Source organism: Helicoverpa zea, chromosome 3 (genome assembly GCF_022581195.2).
Source record: "Helicoverpa zea isolate HzStark_Cry1AcR chromosome 3, ilHelZeax1.1, whole genome shotgun sequence".
Taxonomy (NCBI): Eukaryota; Metazoa; Arthropoda; class Insecta; order Lepidoptera; family Noctuidae; genus Helicoverpa; species Helicoverpa zea.
The window spans coordinates 1,249,083-1,275,641 of NC_061454.1; the positions used below are offsets into that span (position 1 = coordinate 1,249,083).

At 35.6% G+C, this 26,559-nt stretch overlaps 1 protein-coding gene across 4 annotated transcripts in view; it reads right to left on the reverse strand.

Annotated features, from left to right (window-relative positions):
* LOC124646290 (nuclear factor of activated T-cells 5) overlaps positions 1-26,559 on the reverse strand; it is a 75,439-nt gene that overhangs the window by 35,136 nt on the left and 13,744 nt on the right. Inside the window, exon 1 of one of the 4 annotated variants that reach the window (XM_047186410.1) lies at positions 9,797-9,969. The exons of the other annotated variants lie outside the window; for them this stretch is intronic. The gene's annotated coding sequence lies outside the window, so the exon portion shown is untranslated. Of the gene's footprint in view, positions 1-9,796; positions 9,970-26,559 lie in introns of those variants that run through there. 4 annotated transcript variants of the gene reach the window in all.

A 26,559-nucleotide genomic window follows, 5' to 3' on the forward strand; every position in this document is an offset into this window, starting at 1 on the left:
CTCGACTCAGATAATTTTGCCTCTTATTTTTAGATCCAGTAATTATTGCCTGTTTGTAAACATCGATTGCCCCATGTGCCGCATTCGCCTTAATTGGAATATCTTTGGTTCGTTTCATAACAAAACTGAAAGACAGCACGTGTAGATATTTTTTTGTTATTGCTTGAGAGGATTAGGAAAAATATATTATTTAAGACAATGATGTTATTATCAAAGGAGAAAATGTCTGTATTTTTTTCTAGACTAATCTCGTTTAACTGTAAGTACTTTCGATCTGGGTTCCTCGTGAATTATTCATGAAATTTCATGTCGTATGAAAGTTCTCACTTAAAAAGGTCATCACTAAGCGCTTTATTTTTTATTATTTAAGTAATCGATGTTCTTACAGTTGCCGAAACCGGTGGCGCCATCATTTATTAGTACATAGCTTTAATAACTGGTCTTTAAGCAGTCTGTTACGAGTGTTTAATTTTCATTGACCCAGTATTTTCCAGTGTGCTTTAGGCCGTTTATGGGCCCAAATATTTACGGCTTCATTTTAAATGACCGAAGTTTATAACCAGATTGGACCGGTAACATTCATTATTGATTTTTCCAACGCAATCCGGTTGCTATCGGAGCTTTCTTTTACGACAACCTTTATAGGTTAAAGCCGCATACCGACTCGTTAACGTTGAATTTTGTCTAGACTACAATTTTCAAGTATTTAATTTGTTTTATACTCCAATTTATGTCAAAACAATCTCTTCTGACGGCTTAGAAGGAAGAATTTATCATTTGAATGAAAGCTTTTTATCGAATTAATAAAATCAAAGTACAATTTCAAGACTAGATTGTTACTGATACTAACAAAAAAAGTCAAACGCACCAAAAAAAGTAACTATAAAATACGATTCTACATAGAGCACGGCAAAGCCAGACATAACACTAATTTACATAGGGAAAGAAATGAAGAAATGGTAGAAAAAAAAATTACACACGTGTACGTACACTATTTGATGTCAATTAAAAAGTACATTTCGGTACATATAGGAATATTATCCTAAAAAAAGCTGATTAGTAAGCTGTAATAGTGCGTTGCACCATTTCGTAATAGCAAAAACTAAACGTTGACTAACGAACTCACGTCAGCGTTCAAGAGTGGGAAGACTTTTTGTAAGTCCAAAGGTGAATTTCATTCTAATAGATTCTGTTACCTAAACAAACATACTGTTGCACTAAAATTATTTTGTATATCTTTATTAATACATCATATTATTGTCACTTATTTACTGTAAAAAAGCTTTACACTCTCGCTGGTCCTTCTCCATAAGACCCACCTCCTTGCACCCGTGCAACTAGTTTGAGGTTTCGAAAAAGGATTTTACAGGCCTATTTGAAAGAAGAAGTATCCTTCGAATTTGAGTTTCAAAATTTAAATTGCGAGTTCATACTATACTACAATAGCAAACGTGCGTAATTTATGACAAGTTAGCATGGTTATTCAATCATTTAACATGGGTAGTTGGCTCTAGAACTTATGCATTTCCATGTAACAATAGCCTGTTTGCCTTTTAGAACAGCTGTGCTGTGCACAGAACATTTCTGCGACGTGCACAGACGTCCAATTGCTTCATTAGCCCAGTGACCGTAAACAATTCTTTGAATCGCTATTTCTGCTCAGAAAAGCTAAGAGTATAAGGGATTAGGAATGGTTGCCAAGAAACCCTTATAGAAAATGGATAGAAAATAATAGTTTGATAAAGATTTTGTAACATAAGAAAACAAGAACTATAGTAAATAAGAATAAATAAGCACTAGTAAAAAAAAACTCTTAAAAGACGACGAATTAAAAAAAAACACATAATGACTCCTGTAGGATTTCTCTACTGAAAGCTGTAAAAACGTAGACGATAGAATACAAGAATACCACAGGCCTGACAAAACATCAAATAGTGTTGGCCATGCAATATTGGACACGATTCGATGCAGACGCGCTTGTTTATTCAATCGATTGCGACGACATATCAAGAGAGTGCATTGAACTCTATGACGTTCGACGGGCCGCGATCGCCTCTCACCACGTCACTCGAATTCCCCGCTCTTATTATAATTAATACTATTTTTAACCAAGAGGCTTGCTTAACCTGCATTTACGAACGTTTTGTAAGACCTCGGTAGGCCAAAAAAGAAACTTACCTTCGCTTATTTATAACTTAAATGGACATCACTCGGCTCCATCTGGCCCTAACACGTTTTATGTATATTTTTAATTACGTATGTTATTTATATTTATACATAAAAATAACCTAAGATATGGCCGCACGTTAAGGCTAAACTTAAACGTGACCAGGCTTTATAATTAATAAATTATTCGTTAGAAAAGTTTGTTTAAAATCTGCAATCAAGCATATTCTATCTATTTACGTCAATTAATGATTAAGAGGTCAAAGATGCCTAAACTATTTCCGATTTCTTTGAATACAATGGTATTAAATTACAATCAGATATAATTAACGTTTCAGTCTCAATAGTAACTGTACTATAATTAGTGCAGTTTATAAGAACATTTTTAATGTTAAAGTGGTAGATGTTGATAAGGATAATAACAAGTACTCGACACACGACTGACAAGTGTAATCTTATCAATGAAATGCAAACTAACAATGATCCAAGTTATAACCCAATAACTAATTGATAACGGCTATGTCCTTTTGAAAGTCCATGTCTGAAAAAATAATAATTTTCTTTCTGGGCACCAGACTGGACTCTTGGACTTATTTTGTTTAGCATTTGGGTTTTCTTGTACGAGCTGAATTATAATTTTCAGTTCATAATGAACAGACTGCAAATCTTCCAGTGTAAAATGAATCTTAAAACTGTAGCTCTAAAGCTTACTTTCCGATTAACAGCAGTTCCACTACCGTTTTTTGCTACTATAATACAACTATTATTTTTTGCATTCTAAAAATATTCGGCACTCGGATCCTGCGTGATTACAGCATTACGTTGTGCGGTAGAAGTACAGACAAACAATCAAAAACAACTCATATTCACTTCTAATAAAGTTTATGAAACATTTTTTAGTTGATACGTTTAATTCGTAACGAGTTTCCAACGTTTGTTGACGTGCCAAGATTAGAAACAACGTGGTACGCCGAAAATAGCGAGGCGGTATGAATTTGCATTTAAAAATAAAAGTAAACAAGTTTTTGGGACTACATTAACGTTGTTTTTGGGCAAAGTGTGTGCGTTCCACTTGAGTTTCTAGTTTGTTGTATGATTTTGTATATATTGTGTTGCGGTTTTCCTGATTGTATTAGAAAAATTAGCTTCAGAATTTCCCACGATTTTAGACAGATTTGTGTTCAGTTGTAGTTAAGGTCACAGCTGATATCTCGATAAGTAGGGCTGCAGGATTGTTCGAAAGAGTTACAGCGGCCCTGGTACATAAAGCGCTTAAGAATGAACATGGTGGGTTTTAGTCAGTAGAGTCTGACACTCTGAGATTTTGACGATTTCCCAACAAAAAAAATGTCTCCACAACAATGTTTCCATATAAGTAAAGCAAAGTTCATTGTAAACGCGTGTTGGCACAGCTTGAATGAATCTACGTAATCACCAACGTGCACATGCAATACATCGTTGAAAGGTTGCCACAGAACAAAATTATTTGAAAATTGTTAGGCCGTTACGCCAGACGTTCGTCATAAGCCCTTTCCCTTGGTACACTTCGTTTGCTTGTACGCACTAATAAGCAGAAGTCGTTATTTTTGTGGTAATTCAACTTTTGGTTTACCTATTTGACTTTTAGATTTGGTTGAAGATATACTTATATGTAGTTTCAAAATACAGGTAAGGCTGTATATGAATAATAGAAACTTAAGTCATGCTAGTTATAACAAAATGTATTACGTTAAAATCGTATCTAAGATAAATGGGTATTCAGAACAAACACAGCTCAGGCAGTTTTATTAGCAAAAGAATTGTGGAAATATAAGATTTGTAACTGCAGACTAGAACTATTTAACCAATTATGATAATTACAGTGTATTTGAATAAGATCCAGACAGGTTTTTATATCACTACATCTAGGGTTTTTTGTACATTTTATTATTAAGTTGTGGACCTTTGAAATGTTGTGCTTTTTACACGATAGTGCGGTGAATCACGCGCACGATTTGTAAACAACACGTCACCAAGAATCAAAAAATCCAGTAACTATTTTATTTCTTATTTTGAAAGACGTTAGACTCTTGGCTCTGATGACTAATATGATTTCCCAGCTAAGTTTTTGTGCTTTACAAAGTCCATGTCTAAAGTAAGTATATCTTCAACATAATTTATAGAATGCTGCTGTAATTATCGTTTGATTTAGTATAGGATGCCGAAATTGTATGGACAGTTTTACAATTTACCATGCCGAAAGTCCCGTGAGCTGGTAAACAATGTATGGAAATACAAAGAACTTTTGTAATAAATCATATTTCACCAGATTGAAAGCATTAATTAATTCAAGGTTGCAACACTTGCTTCGATTTCAACGAATCGAAGGGTTGGTCAATGTTCACTGCATCTGTGACGCACGCCCAACCCTCGCTCACCTTCGTCTCTCGAGGAAAACCCACTACCGGACCAGACTATTATGGACCTTAAGTGAAGCAGTTACGATATCATTTCCGATGGTACTGCGCCGCTAATGAATTCCTGCGGTCAATTATGTGAATGATATAGTAACATTGGCTCGAGAACTGTGTAAGCTTTTTGTTGTCTCAAGATTGTTCTAAATTGCTACTTGTCTGCATATACTGTTCAGTTTTAATGAGCTGCGCTCACGCCAAACATTACATTTTGACAGTTTCAATTACAAAACATGTCACGAAATTGTCGCCACGACACAAAGCGGAACGAAATTCATTAAAACTCAGAGCGATTAATTTGAAAAATAAATAATTCATGAAATTACAAACCTTGTCTATTTATAAAACAGATAATATAGCTAATTTGTAGAAACACAAAAACCCCGCATTCGAATTACGTCGCACGTGTAGATAAAGTAATCAATAAAATTCGTATAAATATGACACATTACTTACGCACGACACTAATAAAATTAATTAATATATTTGAACAAGGTTGGAATTGCAAAAGGTTCGTCTTTTGTTTGCTGGGGGAGCTACAGTCAGCTGAACAGGATAGAATGTTACATACATGGGTCTTCTTTCGGAGAATCATTGTGAATCAGATTAATTAAAAAGATAGGATCACATACTAGAATGACTTCATTTAACCAAAGGGCTGCTATACATTGAAAACGAAGATTGTAAAATTTTACAAAGATTTCGGAATGCGACAAAATTGCGTTTCATGTCAAACTTGAATTGACCACAATTGGGCGCGTGGGACTGGCATTTAAAGCCCTTTTCTCGGTCAGTCATAAATTAACTTTACATGGTTGATTTAACTAATCGATCTTACGGTTGCGTTACTAGCCGTCTAACACGGACTTTGGTATATAGTATATAGCGGGTCAACGAATCTAAGAGGTCGGATTGCAACGCTATCAATACTACATGTAGATATTTATATCTATGTGAAAGCAGGTTGAAGTCCGCTATTCCAAACAGGTCTGTTTGCTTGGTAATAGTCATGTGAGGTTTGACTGCATCGAAATAATCGTTATAGAGATTTCTATCAAAGATTAGATGTCGGTTTGTATACTTTTTATTTATGAATGCCATCAAAACAACATGAGAAAATTAACTTAGTAAACGACAAATAGATTATCCAAGGTTTTACTTTAATGTAGAATTCACTAAATCCTTTTAAAACTCCTAACTATATTATCCGTAGATAGCATTTTACGAAACTTCGTTCGTTATTCTTTACAGCCTTTATATCGTCCTACTGCTGGGCACAGGCCTCCTCTCACACGGAGAAGGATTGAGCGTTAATCACCACGCTTGCCCAATGAGGGATGGTACAGACTAAAGATGCTATAAGACATGGATACACAGTTTCTTCTTTAATTTTAACACAACTGTCTTTCATATTATCTTGAAACCACAGGCGTATTATTTCACGCATGTTGCATCTCTAGGAGTTTTCCTCGTACTATTTTAGTTTTTGAGTGCAACAGACAGAGATTCCACTGTAACGTGATAGGATACAGATGACTGCAGTGGATCAGTACACGGCTTTACGTCACGTATGATCTATTTATCTTATATTTGGGACAAGGTGTCTGTCCGTTGTTTTACTTGGATAATTGCTCATTCACGATTTCGTAAGTAAATATTTTTGATTGGTTTGAAATAGCTGTAGCTGTCAGTATACTGAAAGAGGTGCGTTAAACGTGTCCTATACCCAAAAATGGTAATTGTTAGGATACCTTCCCTCAGTTTCAGTAGCTCTATGTTTTATTTAAAAAAATAAGTTCGCTGAATAAGATTACAGTAGTTAAATTATTTTTACGAGTTTTTCAAGCAATCAGTTTTATGACAAAATCGAAGGCAGCATATAGTAACTGCAACAGATTAGCATTGTCTACATTCTACAATATTAACACTGACGTATTATTTACTGCGTCAATAGGGAAGAGAACAATAATGTACACACATGTGTAAATATAGTATGTTTTGCAACAATAGTTTTGTCTACAGCTGTTACCGTTTGGTCTAGCCAGGCGTAGAAGCTCATCGTCATATCAGCTTATTGGCGTCCACTGTTGAACGTAGGCTTCCCCTTACGAGAGCCAACCTTCCCGGTCTTAGGCAAGCTGCATGCATCCACTACCACCAACTAATCCAAGGCATATACCTAAGCTAGCATTCCTACTAAATACTTAAGTATTTAATCTAAGTATCATAATTTGATATCGTTTACGTAAGTATCATAATTTGATATCGTTTACGAAATGCCAGCAGTTAAACCAATACTAATGGTACAATTTCTGTCTACAATTACAATTTGATCGACATAAAACATAATTTATGGGGTGCCTGTTGTTATTAGATATACAAGGAATGTCTATGTACTGCTCACATAGTATATTATACAGATAATATATCTTTGTATACAATATAGTATTTTATGAGTCAACTCAGGGAAATGGTTTTCCTTAGTCAATGTGGAAGTGCATTGGCAGGTAAATAGTTATTGCATAACGTCTCACATTTCAGCCTTGTTTAATACAAGGTTGCAGTTGGAAAACAGGCTGAAATAACCGGCGCTTTACGTTAAAATTGCAACGCACATTTTATATGTGCGGAAGTAAGTTTGTCCGTTCTATAGTCTGATACTTTTATTTTAAAAAGTGATTTTTGACGCGCAACACGCTTGACATCAACATGGTCACCCAGTGGATACCACAAGACGGCCACCGCTGACGAGGTCGGCCCCGGAAAATATGGCGGGACGATCTGGACGCCTTTAACGAATTGGAGGGAACAATCAAAGGTTCGAGAGGTGTGGAGACAAAATGGGGAGGCTTTTGCCCAGCAGTGAAACAGTTCGGACTAAGAAAAAAAAACACGTTTGAGGCATATCCTAAACGAAAGGATTGGTTAACTGCAATGAAAGATATTTACAGCGTCAATTCCATCTTTATCTCATAATTCATATATATGTACTATCGATCATCTGCACAGTAGAGAACCATAAAGATCCAACAATAGTTTTTATCACCAGACATCCTTATTTACAAGTATAAAGTTCGAGCTATTTGCTAGCAATAGTATTTAGCTATAAAATGACATAACAACGCTAACATGCTTGATTTCCTGCGAGCGGAGTGCCACTGACCGCGATTCTTATAAGCGGTATGTTACGATTTTTCCTTATTTGCTACTATACATGATTAATTACTAAATTAAAAGTACTTGTGTACTTAATGTCCCCAATATTTTTGGTATTAGTCATCTATAAGGATGAACAAGCTACTTTATAAGATATTTTTACCAAATATAAACTTATACATTTATATGATATTATCAAAATATGTAATTAGATTCTAAATTGGATTTTATTAATATAATCCGTTCTACATATTTGATTTTAAAGACCTTCTATGGGGCTCGCTTTAAACGAAACTATAGACCAAATTGCAAAAGCTGCTGTAACCGTATGTAAGGATCCAAGCATATTTTGATGTGCCATTCTATTAGAAGACACTCAGACACAGATTATTATTTTACTAAGAATTTACTTAGCTTTCTCAAATCCCCAATTGCATCGATTACAACTAGTCTAAACGAGATACGTCACGAAAGAGGTAGACGTACCAAAGATGTGGAATTATCGTGACTGACCAGAAGCGAAGGTCGATGGGCTTGAACACTTTTAATAGCAAGGCGACAACGGAAATAAATACCGGTCTGTTTAACAGTGGTCGTTTGGACACAAATTAGTTTGGTCACGAAGGTAACAGAACTGAGGAAACTGGACGATCTTTGGGAGTATCAAATAAATGTGATATTTAGAAAACACAAAGCAGAATGAGTGATGATAGAACTGCTGATTTCAATATTCAAAAAGCTATATTTTGTATCCTAATTTCACAGACAGCAAAACCAAATAACAAACAAACATCACGCCAACTTCTAATTAATACCCCTTTTTGCTGACAGACCCTAATTTCAGGAAATTCAATGTTACTTCAAAAACGATATTTAATTTAGCGTATAAACCCGGAGTTACCCGCTTATCGTGGGGCCATACGAAAATAGACCTACTGACCACAGCTCATGAATCACTATCGGCTTGCCACGCGATTTACTCGTCAAGTTACATAAAAACATATGTTAATTAAGGCAGTTTTGCATTGCACATATAATGTTAATATGGCTACTGACGCGATACTGATTCTTGCGAAATTAGTAATATATGTTATCCTTCGCATGACGTTATTGATCAAGGTCACTGATGAGACGTAGGTTTAGGCCTTTTTGGTACATATTTAGTGAAGAACACAGCAAGTATAAAAATGCTATGGAAATGATAGTCTTGTATAAGTTATTTCTCTCAAGGCCGGTCAATATTTCTTCGTTATCCGGCCTCAAAGACCTTATTGATAGCATTGAAGGAACTCTTTGTACTAAGAACCAAGAGAGGATTGGAAATGTATTTTGATATAGAGAAATAATCAGAAAGTACATGAAATATTTGTACCGTGGAAATAGAAAATAATAAAAGATTTGTAACAGTGTTAAATGACTGAAAATAACACCGCACCCAGACAGTTGCAGTATCCTTGTATAAAACTATTAATATCTAGAATGTTTACATTCTGATAACATATAATGAACTTGTCAACTCCACTTAGATGTAATGTCTTCTTATATACAAACAGCATTGTGTATCATACACTGATCATTAAGCATATTTATTTTTTATGATCACAAATCACAGTAATCAGTCTAGAAAAATCATAATTATCTGTTTGATTAAACTTGACTGAATTATCCTACAGTTTTACTTAAGAATAATATCTTTATTCGTAAAAGACTTGACGGCCTGAAGATGCACAAGAAATATTCATATCATAAGCATCGAAAATATAAGCCAAAGAAATATCGTCAAATTATCAACAAACACAATTATCATGATTTCCGCTCCACAGATACGAAAGTGCCGTTGGAAAATACATTTTTTTATCGTTACCCAGATTGTTAACAACCACCTAATTAGTTTACAAGGAAAATATTTTGAAAATGTACTAAATCACAAAGGTAATACGGGTACCAGAGTCGTAACTCAACTAAAGCCGTAAGAAATTGAGGACATCAGTGAATTTATAAATAAGAATAATGTTACTCACAAAACTTGCGTCGAAACGAAAGAAGATATACACAATGAATGCGTATCAGTCCAATAAGAGTGATTTAAACTGAGAGTACAGCGAGAGCACAATGTTCTGGAACAAATCCATGCACAATACACAAGGACCAAGTCGCCGCATCGAAGCTGTCGCATCGGTGGCGAAACGTAAACTGAACTCAACGTAGGAATGAGGTAAACACCATTATATAAATTTAATTGGAGATAATTGCGCGAAAACCGCAGCTGCGTGACGTAGGGATGCCATTATCAAGCATTATACGACGTTTTTCCTAGAAGCGGGCGGTGGGCACGGCTCTCTTTGCCATTCATCTAAATTACGATAATGTAAAGTAATACCGGCTTGGGGAACAACTTAATCTTACCAAACAGATGGACTCGGTTCAGAGCTTCGGAAAAATGTTAAGCCAAGAAATTGAAACAAATATATTTAGATCAAGTGGGGATAAAGCTCCGAAGAGAGCTCAATTCGTCTTGGCCATTCTAGATTGATACAATAAAGATTACCAGCAAAAACTTGTAGATCTACAATCAAGTTAGTCTGTAGTATATCAATCGGCAAAGTTGAAAAGCAAATTGCAAGCGTTGAAATGTATGCAAGACAGAGCGCTCCTTAATTTATTCGTATAAAATTGTTGTTTGTTCTCAGTATGCACGCGATGTCGACTATAATCCAGTAAAGTGATTATGTTGAATACGGGCTGACGTATCGCTGCCTCTGGGGAACTACGCTTTATAATAAACTTTTTAACTTGTCTGCTATTAGTCACACATTCAAAATTAAATTTTGATTGTGTATTGCGTATTACATTTCTGTCCATGAACCCTTGCACAAGAGACATTTTTTATGTATCACACATGAATGTTTTGAGTCGTGGGACAAAATCTTGTCAATTAACAATCGATTCTCCTTACTACGCTTCCAAGGAGGTAGTTTACAAAACTGCTGACAAAAAGATGGAAACATCGTTTGTACAGCATAACGTTCAGGAAACGGTTAGTATCAACTACCGATCTAAAGACATCGAGTTAGCACGCATTGTATTGTATGCATTTGCGTACAAAAACGTTCGTACAACAACTATGCTTGTTTTTGCTGCACAAAGTCAGACTGTAACTAATTTCTGTCTACTACCGGATAGCGTTTTATGACAGAGAAAACTTCAAACAAAACTTCATCATTGAAGGATTTTACGTACATATACCTTTGCTTGGAGAAGACCGAACTGGCGAACCTTGCGGGAGGCCTTTATTTTGGCTTTAATCGAATTTTCTGGAATATAAACGCAAGATGCGGATGGCTTTGTAGCCAGAAATGGTCAACGGCTAAGGGTCTACATAATGACGTTTGTGCATACATATCATCTTGTTTACTGTGATTCAGTGGCTATAACATATCTATTACAATTACTGCGTGCGTGCTAACGACGTTACATAATAGTGCGCTAACTCAGGGCCTGTGATAAAACCCCTGGATCAACGTGGAGGATTAAAAGTTCTAGAAATGAGGCCAGTTTTTCAATTTTAGCCAGGTCATTTGAATTTTGATACATAATATATTCAACGTATATATTAAACAGTTACATACAATGCAGCTTAATTAGACTTCCAAAATTTTAATTGTATTCAGAAGAATAAAATATGTTGCATCACTAGACCAAAAGCGTCAGTGACTGCTCTTTTATTAAGCCCCTCCAAATTTTCTCGAACTATTGTGATCTCTTTATACCAGTGCAAATTATAATAATCATGTCATCGGTTCTATTTAAAGTAAGCCCATTCAAGCTAGGTGGTCGAAATTTACAATCGTGTCTAGAATTTACAGGTATATCTTTACGTTTCTAATTATAGAAAACTTTGTCGTATAAACCATCTTAATTTATGTTCACGTTTTCTATTGCACGGTGTTATATTTTAACATAATATACACACGATTTACTTAGGTTAAACGTGATCAAATCATTAGAAAACTTATGATCATGGTCTGGAGAAAAGTGTGCAGTAATTTTGTTATAATTAAGAATCTTTCAAACTTCATTATTAGTTAAGCTTTTTTCATCATTATCTCTGTCTGTATATATTAAATGAAAATTAATGATTTTGGCATACAATATGTCTACTTAGAAATCAAACTTGTCTAAAATTTTCCACATGTGCATAACGGCTGCAAGTAGGACATGCAACACACTAATACTTGCATCCTATCCATATCTATTTATGTCCTCGATAACCTTTTGTCGTACATTCGCATCATCTCCATATGAATATGAATGAAGCTTTTAAATTGTATTGTTTTCTTCATCCATTTAAATAAGATCTTCTGTATCTTGATCTAGATTAAACGGTTTTATTATTATCTTTCTATTTTTTATAAGCGAGTTCAATTACAACATTTTCAAAAATATGCCCCGCAAAATCTTTTTCATTTTTCCAAGTTTAGATGTATCTTTCATATTTCTTTCAGTTTCTTTCACAGATAAGAACTGTAAATGGTCTACTTAGATCAGATTCAGAAGAAGGTAGATATTTGATTTAAATACTGATTTCATTCTTGCTCTGGGAACAAACTTGGAAGATGAGAACTGTTATTCGGTTACAAACTCTTGAACAAAAACATATTGACATCTAACATTTGAAACAAGTTCATTAGTAAGCTACAGATCTAATTAGACCAAGACAGACAATAACGAACAATTAATAGGAAAACTCATTAATTAGCTCATAGTCCACTTACAAGCGGCAGTTTGAAGCCGATTCTTGTTTTATTAGTATCAAATTCATCATTTTGTCATCATATTTTATTGATTTTAAAAGGGACGAGAGATTTTCAATTGTGGTTAAAATCACAAAACCCTTTGATGCTATTAGTCATGTTGTTATTTTTAATACTTTCTAGAAACTTGGGATCTTTTGTGTTTGTTACGATCATCATCCTCCGAGCCTTTTTCCCAATCATGTTGGGGTCGGCTTCCAGTCTAACCGGATTCAGCTGAGTACCAGTGCTTTACAAGAAGCGACTGCCTATCTGACCTCCTCAACCCAGTTACCCGGGCAACCCGATACCCCTTGGTTAGACTGGTGTCAGACTTACTGGCTTCTGACTACCCGTAACGACTGCCAAGGATGTTACGATCATTATAAGATAAATCATTAAGATTTGAGACCCATACTTATCGTGACAGCAAGAATACTTTGTAGGCTGGATTTTATTTTTAGTCCTTCGAGCCGGTCTTGCTTGCGTCAATAGCGCAATTGGGTTTTCCATTCAACTTATAACCAGGACTATCATAAAAAGAAGTTATTTTTGTAACATTATGCGGCCTGTTAATAGCAGTTATCACTTAAAGGCTAATCTTTAAAACGTGGTCATCTGCTTAATATACGCATATATTGATTTTCCTCAATTATTTTTCAAAAGTCCATACCAAGAATTCGCGTACTTATTTTCTACTTACAGAACTTAGATGAGCCGAATAGTAAGAAACGTCCATTACCTGAAACGAAAATCAGATTTATTATAAACAATCTTGTTATAGTTATAATATTGGGCGATGGCCAGCATCTCACCTATCTCGAATATCCATAGAGCTATCAAATGCGAGCTGAAATTACTTTCTGACCTTGGTCTGGTCGACTGAATTCGTGTTCGGATGCGATTGGGATGACGTGTGATACATACGATTGAGATAAATGTGATGGATTGTGTTTGATTGAGCAGTTTGCATTGATGCGTAAGTATGGCTATTAATAGTCGTGCTTCGATTTTCGGTGAGGATGCTTTAAGAGAAAGTTTATGATTTTTCTTTATTTATTTAAGAGTCCTTGTTAGATGCAAAAAGGGAACACCTTATGGTACTTAAGACTGGATCGAATGTGAGGAACATCGGATTGCCGAATTCAAATTAAATAATGACTTTTTGTTTATCTTTCAGCCCAAATTACAAGGGGGTTTTCCACCTCGTAATACGTATAATGTTCAGGCTAACCTTCAAAGAATCCTAGCACATAATTGATGACAACCAGTTACGCCACGTGTAGCTGTGATGCAACTAATACAACGCAGATGCGCCTGCGACGGTAAACATTATAGGGCTGAGAGGAAAGTGCGAATGGCGAATTAAAATACAAGAAGCTAATTAGTGAACAATGCAAAAATTTATTGTGGGTCACTTATGTGTCCATTTATGGAAAAAAGGTATTACGCCGCAGACATGTCTTATGGAGCTATGTCAGATTTGTTTGATGAAACAGATATGAAAAAAATGTTCTGAGAATTTTATAGAACCTGTAAGTCAATAAATTGGAGCAATTCTGAGTAATATCAAGTTCGCTATGAAAGGAAATGTTTGCTTCTAGTTCTCGTCACTAATTAAACCATGTTTTCTACCATGAAAATAACTGAAATACCAATTCAATAATAAAAGTGACAGGCGTATTACGATTTTAATAAAGATTTACATCATCATCCTCCGAGCCTTTTTCCCAATCATGTTGGGGTCGGCTTCCAGTCTAACCGGATTCAGCTGAGTACCAGTGCTTTACAAGAAGCGACTGCCTATCTGACCTCCTCAACCCAGTTACCCGGGCAACCCGATACCCCTTAGTTAGACTGGTGTCAGACTTACTTAATAAAGATTTACATAATGACAACTAACTTAAAATAATTAAGAATACACTATATAGGATTTTCTTTTTATTTGATCATACATCCGTTGGTACTTATACGGATTTAGAAGAGTCCTGAGTCATTAAGTTATCATAAGCCTTGAAGAATCTATAATATTGAAAATACCACTACCAATAAATATGAAATTCCTCAGCCCTGAATTTCAGTAGCACCATACACTCGGTCGCATGATATTGTTTGATTTTCGCTCTCAGCGCACATACAAAGATAGTAAGTATATATCTTCTATAAGCGGTGATAACCAGATTCCTATTTACGCAACAATTTCGAGACAAAAGTGGTTTCTTTCAAGTGATAATTTTTAGGTGTTTTCGGTGGGCGTGTAATTGTTAAGTAAATTCTGAACTTGTATATAATATTTGGTTAGAATCTTCTGAGTTACGTTTCTTGGCAAGTAAGTGTTAATTTCTGTCGCCTGGTTCAATCTTAGTATCATAAAGTTGTAGGTCATACAGCTTCCTTTTCCGGGTAAATAGTTAATTTAATAATATTGTCTACAATAGCTATAAATTATTGGTAATTAATGTAAACATTGTATTATTAGTTCCTATATTTGCGTCCATTAGTATTAATTAATAATTTAAGATTGCTAAATAGATTATAGGAAAATGGGTGCAATGTGAAAATAATAACATTTAAAATATTGCAAATACACTCAAACATGTTTTATATGTATGTGTATGCTTTGTCTGTACAAATAATATTTACTAGCCTTGTAGAGTTCATGCAGGGCGTTAGACTCAAAATTTAAGTCATTAGATTTGCAAATAGCAAATGCCAAGCCAGTATTGTTTGGAATAGCAATGACTTGGGGACTTAGTATGCATTTATACATATTTCCTTATTTATCCCAACCTTGGGAGCTGTTGACAAATAAGGTTTTATTGCATAATGATCCGGTAAACTCCGTTTGTTTACTTATAAATTGTCAGTACACATAAAATGACAGCCCCTTGCCGTGTAGCATCTTAATCGAAAAAAAAGGAGCATATAGCGAAGTATGCTTCGTGAAATCAGAAATTACTTCATATTTTCCTGCACTTATATCTTTCTGTATCCGGAAAGAAATTAAAGAAAACAAAAGCTTACGAATACAATTTCCCAAAAAAATATATTTACAAAGAAACCAAACAAAGCACTCCCTAATTATGACAAAATATCTCGAGCAAAGCTAACAACAAGTGCAGGCTATTTTAAGATCTTTGTTATTGTATACTGGTCCTTCTAGCTACATTATAATTGGTCCTTACGTTCGGAAAATCAATAGCGAAGCTTTTACTGTAGGTATGTTATATTTTTTTGTGAAAATCTGAGGAGTATTCAAGGTGAAGACGTATTATATCATCGTGCAATGCAAACTGAAGTATGAAAGTATTGTGATAAACGTCTGTGCAATCAAATGATATCCTTTTATCGGGCATTCGGGCGGTCGTTATACTCTCCAAGCGTCAAGCCGTGGATATTTTGAATGTATATACGCTGGTGTATATACAAGAACATTTATAATAACAACGGTGAAAGCGGACGCGGACTGAAAAACAGTGTCAGGTGTTCGCGCCTCGGAGGACCAGGGACGGGCTGTTTTGATTTCCACTCAAGTGTTTTGGTTGATGTTTAAAGCAATGATAGGTCTAGTACCTGCTAAAGAATTTATTGATTCTGATATCGTCAATCCACCTTGGCCGAGCCTGGTGGTTAGCGCTCATTCCTTCTCTGGATATGAAAAGGCTAGCCGAGAGACAATAAAAATACAGATTTTAATAATAAAGTAGATTAACAACAAAGAAATTAACGAAAACTTACACGCGCAGACAAAATTGAATGTAATTAACATCGGTTCAGAGGTTGAGACGCAAAAACATGGGAAACAGACAAATATAGAAAGGCCAATTTGTTTTCGCGTAGTCTCAGTTTTGATCAATTAATAGCTTATATTATGTCTAGTCGACCAGCCATTTTGCGGTTGGAAATACCTTGATAGCACTATGTTACGATTATGCAAAATATGTGGATGCAAATTGATTACTGTTATTAAGTTTCATATCATGCGGTTTTGAAGCGCCTTGAAATAATATCGATTTCCTAAATATAGTATCAAAATATTTTTTGGAAGAACGTTCTAACAATGTCTTTATACGCTAGACTTGATTCTTAGAACTGCGCCTGTCAAAACAATTATTGTTTTGCAGTAATTACATATTAATGCTTTGCACCTATGACCGGATAAACGGTCCATTGACGTCATTCCAGTTTTCAGTTTTCATAATAAGGTCGCCGAAAATATACTAAAGAATCGTCACTTTAATAAAATTGTCTCTACACCGATTTGTCACTCACTGGAAGCTAATAGAGCGATGTTAAATGTTGATTTAGAAATAGGCGTATCCATTCTATTAACGGTCTATATTTCACTCTCTGGGACTTTCTTTACTTCAAAATTGGTTTACAAAACTAGGAAATATATCAACAAAACCTAGAATTGGCATCTGGTGTGAAATTCACAAGCAATTCAGACAGTTACATCTATTTCGGGTGCGAATCCAAAATTATCGCTCTTCAGAGTCGGCCATAAGTGAGGATCGTGGCGTGCCAGTCAAGGCCTGGAGATAAATGCTGATTAGATAAAGGTGCTAGGCGAGATCCAAGACCTCTTGATAACAGTTTTGTGCACTATTATTATAGTGTTCTTGCTTGTTTGTGGTATTGTTTCTTAATTGACTGGCAGCTGCGAAACAGTGTTCCCAGTAACCTCTTACGTCATAAATTAGTCTTCTAGGATATTGATTATTATGCTTTTAAAGCCACTTTCTTCTTATTAATCCCACTTTGTTATTCCCTTACATTGTTTTACTCTTTACCAGATTGTCCTTTTTTACAAGACAGATTCTATAAAAATGATTTCATTGTTCAGCAATCCGGCATCCAAAACGACCAAGAACAAGTGAGACATTAAAACATAAAATCAATAAGCCATGCACTGAATTAAGTCCTCAGTAACTAAAGAAGGCTAAGCGAAATCTTACATAACTTCGATTAGAACCAGCATTTGTTTCGCCAATTACTTACAACGTAATACCCATAACTGATTATTTAGTATTATGTGTGGTACTTAATTATAAATAATATAAGCATTATAATTATAAAATCGTTGCTTCTGATTACTACGAAATGGCGGACTCAGCCGTGAGCCATTTTGATACGCCCGTCTGCAGGTTTAATGCTGGCAAATATATCAGTCGCGTTATCTAAATACTCGTACTTATATTACGCAATTTCGTGAGTAATTCGCACTGTTACATGACTAGGGGGTGTGTCGTTTTCAAATTGTTAGCTAATTTACATGATTAAGATACGCTCATTATTCTTCAGAATGTATTAATTCAACGCATTAAAATTTCAGAAATACCAACAAAAATATTACTTGCATGAAGGTCGGGTTTCGTTTGACCTTACCCCGAACGCCTCCGGCAGGATTGTATGTAATGACATTTTAACAGGGTCTGTTAAAGACGAATAAAAATGGCTATAAAAGCATAAAATATCTAACGTTAAAAACACAAGCCTTCGCCCTTGAAGAAGTAGGTGTAGTAGATAAAGACAACAACATAGAATTGTATGGTTCGGTCAATCGATCCAGTAGAATTTACATATTTATAAACTTCCGAATAAGCAATGATTTCAATAGACTTTTTTACTATAGAACAGTGGTTACTAAGCGGCCATGTTTATTTACTTTATAGAGCATTATTCTGGCATGCATAATCCATACTTGATCCAGTGTAATGCCGTCATTGGCATCGTCTTACAAATAAAGAGCACCGTCTATCATTGTCTTTATTTCGTAGAAAAATGGGTGTCTCTACTGTAATTATCTGTCCGCCTTTTTAATATCAATCTACGCAGTCGCATTTGATAAGAGAAGGCAAAGTCAAACTTTGGAACTTGATAACATTTTTGGTCTGTATATTTAGCTAGTAAAGTACATAATAGGAAACAGTGGGTGTTCTGATACCCACGCCATCAATCTTCTAAGAAAATGGACAGAAATATTTTGCGAGAAATCTGCTTAAAATAATCTCTTCATTGAAGAGTCTATTATCAGGATCACCTTTAGCCGGCTTAAATAATATTCCCGTTCGGCAACATAATTCATTAACCCACTCGATTCTTGGATTGTTTCAATCCGGAGTATTTTTGTAGGCATTATTATTATACTTCTACAAAAACGATGCTTCTAAAAATAAATACTTTTGAATGTTACACCCGGTAACAAAATTCTTCTGGCCACAGAGACTGAAAACCAAAAGTTCTCATTCTATTTTTATATGGCTGACTTTCCGCAATGTTTTCTATGCATAGCTTTAACCGCATTTTTTGTACGAAACGTTTGTAACAAGTTCTTTCTTTACATAAGATATGTCCTCCTAAATATAACTTTTATATCATCATTACTTTCGTCTTAAGTTTATTGATATTCAAATTAGAATAAAATTAACTTCGCTGCGATAAGTGTTCAAATAAATGATGAGACCAGAACAAGAAAAAGGCATTTTTATAAATAATGATTAGGAAACAACTATAATTTTATCGACTTTATAAACTTTATAAAGATAAAATGAAATGTTTGTTTGCGAAAGAAACAAGTGACATTCGGTATCAAAAGTCTGAACAATAAACAAAGCCGCGAAAATAATGACTAAGGAGTTCAATAAGCTGCAAATCAATATTTGTTTTGTGAAAAAAACACGGGAGAATGAAAACATGCGTAGAATGAAAGGAAAATCGTATTGTGTCGACTAAGTACTTGTAATCCTACGAAATCGTGAATGTCAACTCTGAACACGAACGAGGGAGTTGTTTGGTAACAAAAGGTGAGAAACATTTGTTGATGTGCTATTGCTACGCTACGATCCTGCAGGGAAATAACTGTGAACGTGCGTCAAGGAAAAGAAACAACACGAACACAAGTAAAATATTTGAAAATATTGATCCAAGTGTGGGTAAGTAGAGCTTACACGAGGAAAGACCGACTAAATAGGACATATTGAGGCATGTACATATTTAAGCGGGTACTTTGATAATGTATTATTCTCTTGAGGATAGTCACGCATCTGTTACAATTCTTATAAGTTAAAGTGTTTTTTCCACGTGTTCATACACGCGCCATAATTCAAGTAGAAAACACCTGACCTTTTTGAAGGACGTCAAAAGAGCTATGTCCTTCTAGGGCGTCACCCCATGGAGTGTCAACCCATGTATTATGTTGACATACCTTATGTTAAACGCTTTTCATTCATAACCAAGCCGATCTTCTTAATACCGGTGAATATAAATTTTAACCAACAAGCTCGGGAACAATACTTTTCAAAGGAATCTAAGCTTACAGAAAAAGACATTATCTAAGGGTGCGTCCACATCTGGCGAATGCGCAGCACGCGAGCCGATCGCGAGCTGTCCGCGAGCTGCGCGCGTGCAGTCACTGCAATAGTTCGGTGCGAACAAAAATGCACGCGCGCAGCTCGCGGACAGCTCGCGATCGGCTCGCGTGCTGCGCATTCGCGGCGCATTCGCCAGATGTGGACGCACCCTTACAAAGACAGAAGACAAATGCATCGATTCCAAAGTAACAATTGGATACGAAATATTCAATAAAACTTGGACGACCCGAAACGGCCTCAATGTAAATATAAATAAGCATACAAACAAAAGAGGACGTGGGGTAACACGTGCCGGTGATAATGTATTATGTAATCCAGGCCTTTGGAAATATAAATACAGGGAAATAATGATACATTCCGAAGTTTATACAACTGAAGCTTTCTTTGAAAGATACATAGTGAGAAGTTGTTAGTTAGTTGCCAAGCGAGGGTTGCCTTGAAGTTTTCTTTTGCAAAGATGGGAAATTCTCAGGAACTTCCACATTTCTAGCGTACGTACAGTAAATTATACAGTAAGGTTCTGTATATTTTAGATATCGATTATTATGAGATACAACATCTGTTATGTTCGATGGTAATAGATGCGTTGTCATGTAAAGCCTGCAGGCTCTCTCCATTTGCGTGAATTAAGTAGAATTGAACGAGGATCTAATATTACATCCGAATCAGTATCTAGTTATGCTCGCAATAATACAGGAAGCGTAGGACTATGTGAAGATTATTTGAAATATTCTGCATTGACGTAAGCAGAAGCGTTAGCAAACGAATACTGGACATAGTCGCTTATTACAAAGAATAGCAATGTTGCAAGTTCGTCAGTGTCGCTAAAAGTAATAAGTACCTAAACCGTGTTGTATTGTCCAAGGCTAGCAATATTGATGTAGGCCTGGCCTAACATGTTTTCTAAATGTAAACGTCTAATGTGTATCAATTGCAAATTACTTAAGAGTGCGATAGCTTGATTCACAAGGTCAAGGTTGATTAGAACGCGCCGTATGAGAATTCGAGGCAGAATACGAGAAGACTTGTCGTCTCTTTTACGCGCACGTTGAAAATATCAATTAGCAAGAGATAGAGAATAAATAGTCGAGCTCAAACCGCCTACCTAACAGATCCATCACAAAACTTCAGTGCCGTCCGCATTCCGTGGCTGAAAATAAATCATTAACTAAATTAGATTTTCTTCGGCGATACATCATTTTGTGACAAGAACGAATTTGCTAATGGTGATTAGAGTAACTTTGCTTAATACCAACAACAGGAAACATCGTAACTTTATTAGAGGATTCAGCTTGATACAGTTACTTTTTAAATAAACTTATCAAAATTTTCTCAGTTTCGACCCATCTACAATTCTAGACGATGTTTAGAATTATCAAAAAAAGTGGACTGAATGAATTTCTAAAGATAACACTGAGCAGTCGTGCCACGAGACAACGAAGCCGCATTTTAAATATTTTAGTCCATGCGTCGGACCACGTGCGGCCTGTTACCATGCCGCCTCGTGCGCTTGCGCAACCGTGCGGCAAGTGACAGGCTGTGCGACCACGGCTATTGGCGACGCATCTCACACCAGATTGAATGATTAAGAGGTAATTTAACATGCGACCAACGGGCCGTCTCGCTCCACAAGACGAGGTACTTCAAGAATATTATAAGATAAAATAGTTTCTGGGTCAAACACAATCTGAAAGATAAGGGATTATATACGAGTTAATTAATATTTGAACGCATCGTAATGTCTCGAATGTAACGGTATTTATTTATACTTTAAAATAAATTATCGAACAGATAAAAAACCGGCCAAGTGCGAGTCGGACTCGCGCAGCGAGGGTTCCGTACAAATTCTGTATAGATAAAAAGTGAGTTTCGCGCCAACCGTTAAGTTTAGAACAATCTTAGTTATGGTAATTTCGTGAGAGTCAAAATAGTTAATATTTTTTATTTTATAATATAACTAAAATAGTAGGCCAGTACCTTGTAAAAGTTATTTTATTAAAGTTATTTATATACAACATTTTATAGTCATCATTCAGAAATTTGATTGAAAATAACTAATTATGTCTTAAAGGTCATTGGGCATATCTGACCCGCTTTGTAAAAAGTGGCGGACATGAATCAAAGTAGTTTTAAATCGTGGAGAATGGTATGACGTTTCTTTGAATATAATATTTTATTAAAATTCCATCGAGACGAATATCCAGGATCGTTTGAGAAATATAAAAGACAAGCAGTTTCAGAGGATTGTACAGGTTGCAATGCTAGTTTTGATTGTTAAAGAAATTTCATAAAGAAGGAAGATGCCAATTCGGATGACCAGGATCTGATGAGGATCTGGAAACCCTGAGAAATCGAGGGCAACTCTTGAATATTGTAGGCACGCATCGAGTCATAACCAGACATGTGAGTGTATTTTTGAGGGTACTGGTAAACAGTGAAGGTTTGGAGCTGATTTGATTATGGAGACTACAGAGAGTCGAGGGAACTCCTGAACGGTATGTTGCAACTACCACGTGTTTGGGTTTATTTTATTCGTATTGGCGAAGACTTTCCACATAGATAGGTTTGACTGCCATTGTGGGATCGATAGCAAAGATCAGATATAGTTATGGGAACTCCTTTACAATTTATAACGTAACCTTGTGTTGGAGATTATTTTATTTTAGGTGACGAGAATTCACTACTAACTTGGGTTAAAGCAGCCATTGCAGGAATGGGATCTTTTATTTTTGAGGGATTAATCACCTAACGAGCCCCAGTTTCAGGTTTTTTTCGAAACCGCCTGACGACTTGTAGCTGTCGAATTGTAACAACGACTGCTAGAGAGTAGGATTCGGGGCTGCTGGCTTTACGTTTCTAGAGCCTTGACAAAAGTGTAATTCTGTCCCATTCTTTGTTTTATAAAGTCGGCTTTATTTTATTTTGTAGCATTTTACAAACAAATCCAACTTCAAACATAAAAAAGCAACAAGAAAACAAAAGCAAGAAAGAAATTAAAAAGATGTTAGGTGCATCGGTCTAGAGGATGCATCTATATTTATTTAACCACCGAGATCTAGACCGATGCATATAAACAGTTTTCTTGTTCTTTTTAGAAGTTGTTTTTTTTTTTTGTAAAAAGTTTTTATTTTTAACTTTTGTGAAAAGTTCTCGTCAATACGAATAATATAAACACGACGTAACTAAAAACATACCGTTAAGGAGTTCTCTCGACTTTCTCACGTCTCCATCATCAGGTAAGCTCTAACTAAACCTTCACTGTTTGATAGTATCACCAGACATACATCTGAGAATCAAGTTTAAATCCTATGCATGCCTACAATTTCTGATAGTTGCCCTCGATTTCTCAGGATTTCCATCATCAGATCCTGACCTGATGACAATGGAAATAAACGGCGAGTATACTCTTTCACTACAAAGAAATAATTTCTCAAATCCGTCAAACGTGGTCGTTTAAATTCCCCATTGAAATGAGGAAAATATTTGATGTTTACACCTGATTTTCTCTAGATTCCCATGGTTCACATTGATGCGACTAATGCCATAGTAAATCAGAGCCTTTATCATTATACTGTGCTATATTTCGTTCGTATCCGCCGTGGGTATGGTTTCCATACTAAGGTGCCCAATGACCTTTGAATGATTTAACATTTTTCACAGTTTAGAGGCCATTATATTTAAGAAGTGTTTGATATGAATTTCACTTTTTATCAAAACTTTAATATCTCTACGCGTTCATGTGAAAAAGGGTAAGTAGTAAGTTTATAATTATTAAAAAAATATTTTATGTCATGTAAGCAAAAATAATATTATTTTAATATTTTATGTAACTTCAAATTTATCATTTTCGTAATTTTTCCTTTATCTGTACTATATAACGTTGCTTCGTGCCGAATTTCAAGATTCTGAGTTCACGGGAAGTACCTTGTAGGTTTTGATTCCCTAGCGTGTGACGGGAATTCGTCTAAGGTGTCGGTAAAACTGCTGTATCTTTTGATCGCGTTAACTTAGAAGTTTGATTTTTTCATTGCTTAAAGGGACAATAGACCTAGGTATTTGGTATAAATTTCAATTTGGTACCTTTATTCGTTCGTGAGAAATAAGGTAGTAAGTTTCATTTTATTAAAATATTTTTATTATATTATATAACAAAAAAAATGTGATTTTCGCAATTTTTCCTATATATTTGCATTATATGACAATGCTTCATGCCAAATTTCAAGATTCTGAGTTTACGGGAAGTACCCTGTAGGTTTTGATTCTTTTGCGAGTGTCGAAAATTTGTTGAAAATATCAACATAATCGGTTGTATCTTTTGATTGGCTTGGCTTAGAAGTTTGATATTTTCACAGCTTAAAGGGACAATAGACCCGAGTATTTCATGTGAATTTCAGCTTGATACGTTCACGCGTTCTTAAGATAAAGGGTCTTGACAGACAGACAGACAGACAGACAGACAGACAGACGGACAACAAAGTGATCCTATAAGGGTTCCGTTTTTTCCTTTCGAGGTACGGAACCCTAAAAATGAGCACATACAATTGCAATCGACTGTAGGTACAGTTTATCATATCGACAATTATGAAAATACAAAACCTAATAAAAATGTAAACATCAGAAGCTCACGTGAATTCGGTTATCAGACTGAGACACTGATGTAATATTTGTAGTATATTTATAAAATAATGTAGACTCCAATGCCAGACGCCAAAACTCGAAGAGACGAGAGCCAAACTAAAACCGAAGAAACCCTTGCCTGGTCACCAAATCTCAACTAATTCACGACTAGCTTCTGCCAGCGGTTTCACCCGCAACCCGTGGGAACTACTTCCCGTACCGATAAAAAGTAGCCTGTAGCCTATAGCCTTCCTCGATAAATGGGCTATCTAACACTGAAAGAAATTTTCAAATCGGACCAGTAGTTCCTGAGATTAGCGCGTTCAAACAAACTCTTCAGCTTTATAATATTAGTATAGATAGATTAATACAATTCAATACACAAGGTGAAGAATAAACACAAGAAGAAACCCAGTATTGTTAATGTTTTACACGAAATTACCGAACAACAGTTTTTTTATGTCTGTATTGATTGCAATAGTTTCCTCATTGAGATTCATTGTCTGAGGAAGATCTTTGGTAATACTAGTTTTTTGAACAATAATTAAGTAGTAAAGCTATTGACTTGTAACTACACACGACAATTATTCATACACACGAGTGATTGGTGAGACGCAGTGGCCCTAGGATGGTCCCTTGTGGAAGAACATAAGGACGTGAAGACAAAGACATTAATAAAATGATTATTTGACATTATTATAGTTTTTCAAAGCTTGAAAAATCCTCTAAGTTTAACCGAAATAATGATGAATTTCAATCTGCCTTTAAAACGTTCTTTTACCAGAAGTTCCTCTAAAAAATCCAATTCCTACATTTTCACCTTGCACATTCCTTTGTTTTATTAACTGTTGACACTGTTTTCAATTACATTTACGTCTTGTTTCTCCCGATGATTTACATTTATCGCCCGTGGCTTGATAACACAGGTAAGGTTATTATCATAGCCATGTTAACAGAGGCACATGTTATCAAAACATATAACTAGATGGCTGCACAAAGATACTCTGTCACGTTTCTGTTCATATCTATCTATCTATCTCAGATGTAATGCATATCTTAACCTAGGTCTGGTCTCGGGATCAGGCACGAGTATAACTTTCATTAGAAATTTCATTTTCCATGTTTTGTCTTCGGGTTGCTTAGGAACTTATCGGCATACACGAGTGGGGTTGCATCATCTTACTGTAACTCATTAGTTTTCCCCCTATTCATAAGCTTTATCTTTCTTTTTGGTATCCCACTTTTGATTTCATGGATACTCAATCAATTTTATTTTCTTCTATGTGTTATCATACCATATGCTTGATATTCGTTTCAAAACCAACTTTCATAGTCACCCACAATGTCGAACCAGGATTACAGATAAAAAGAAATATTCTCAGCTAATCATCATCCTCCGAGCCTTTTCCCAACTATGTTGGGGTCGGCTTCCAGTCCAACCGGATTCAGCTGAGTACCAGTGCTTTACAAGAAGCGACTGCCTATCTGACCTCCTCAACCCAGTTACCCAGGCAACCCGATACCCCTTGATTAGACTGGTGTCAGACTTACTGGCTTCTGACTACCCGTAACGACTGCCAAGGATGTTCAATGACAGCCGGGACCTACAGTTTAACGTGCCATCCGAAACACAGTCATTTGGTGTCTAAGCTATACTTAGAAAGTACATACAAACTTAGAAAAGTTGCATTGGTACTTGCCTGACTTGGAATAGAACCCGCGCCCTCATACTCGAGAGGTTGGTTCTTTGCCCACTAGGCCACCACGACTTAATAACAAATATTCTCAGCTAATGATGTAAGTAATTTACCACACGGAGACGTGTAGTAATATAGATTAAACTAGTACCACGAATACATGCGCAAAGTTACGCAATATGAAGGAAGCGTTAATTCGTTAGAACAATTATTGGTTTTGTTTTATACCTCTTTGCGTACCCTCTCTGTTTATTGAAGCATTATGGTATCATCATGATATCATATCATTTCTAAAATAAGTTAC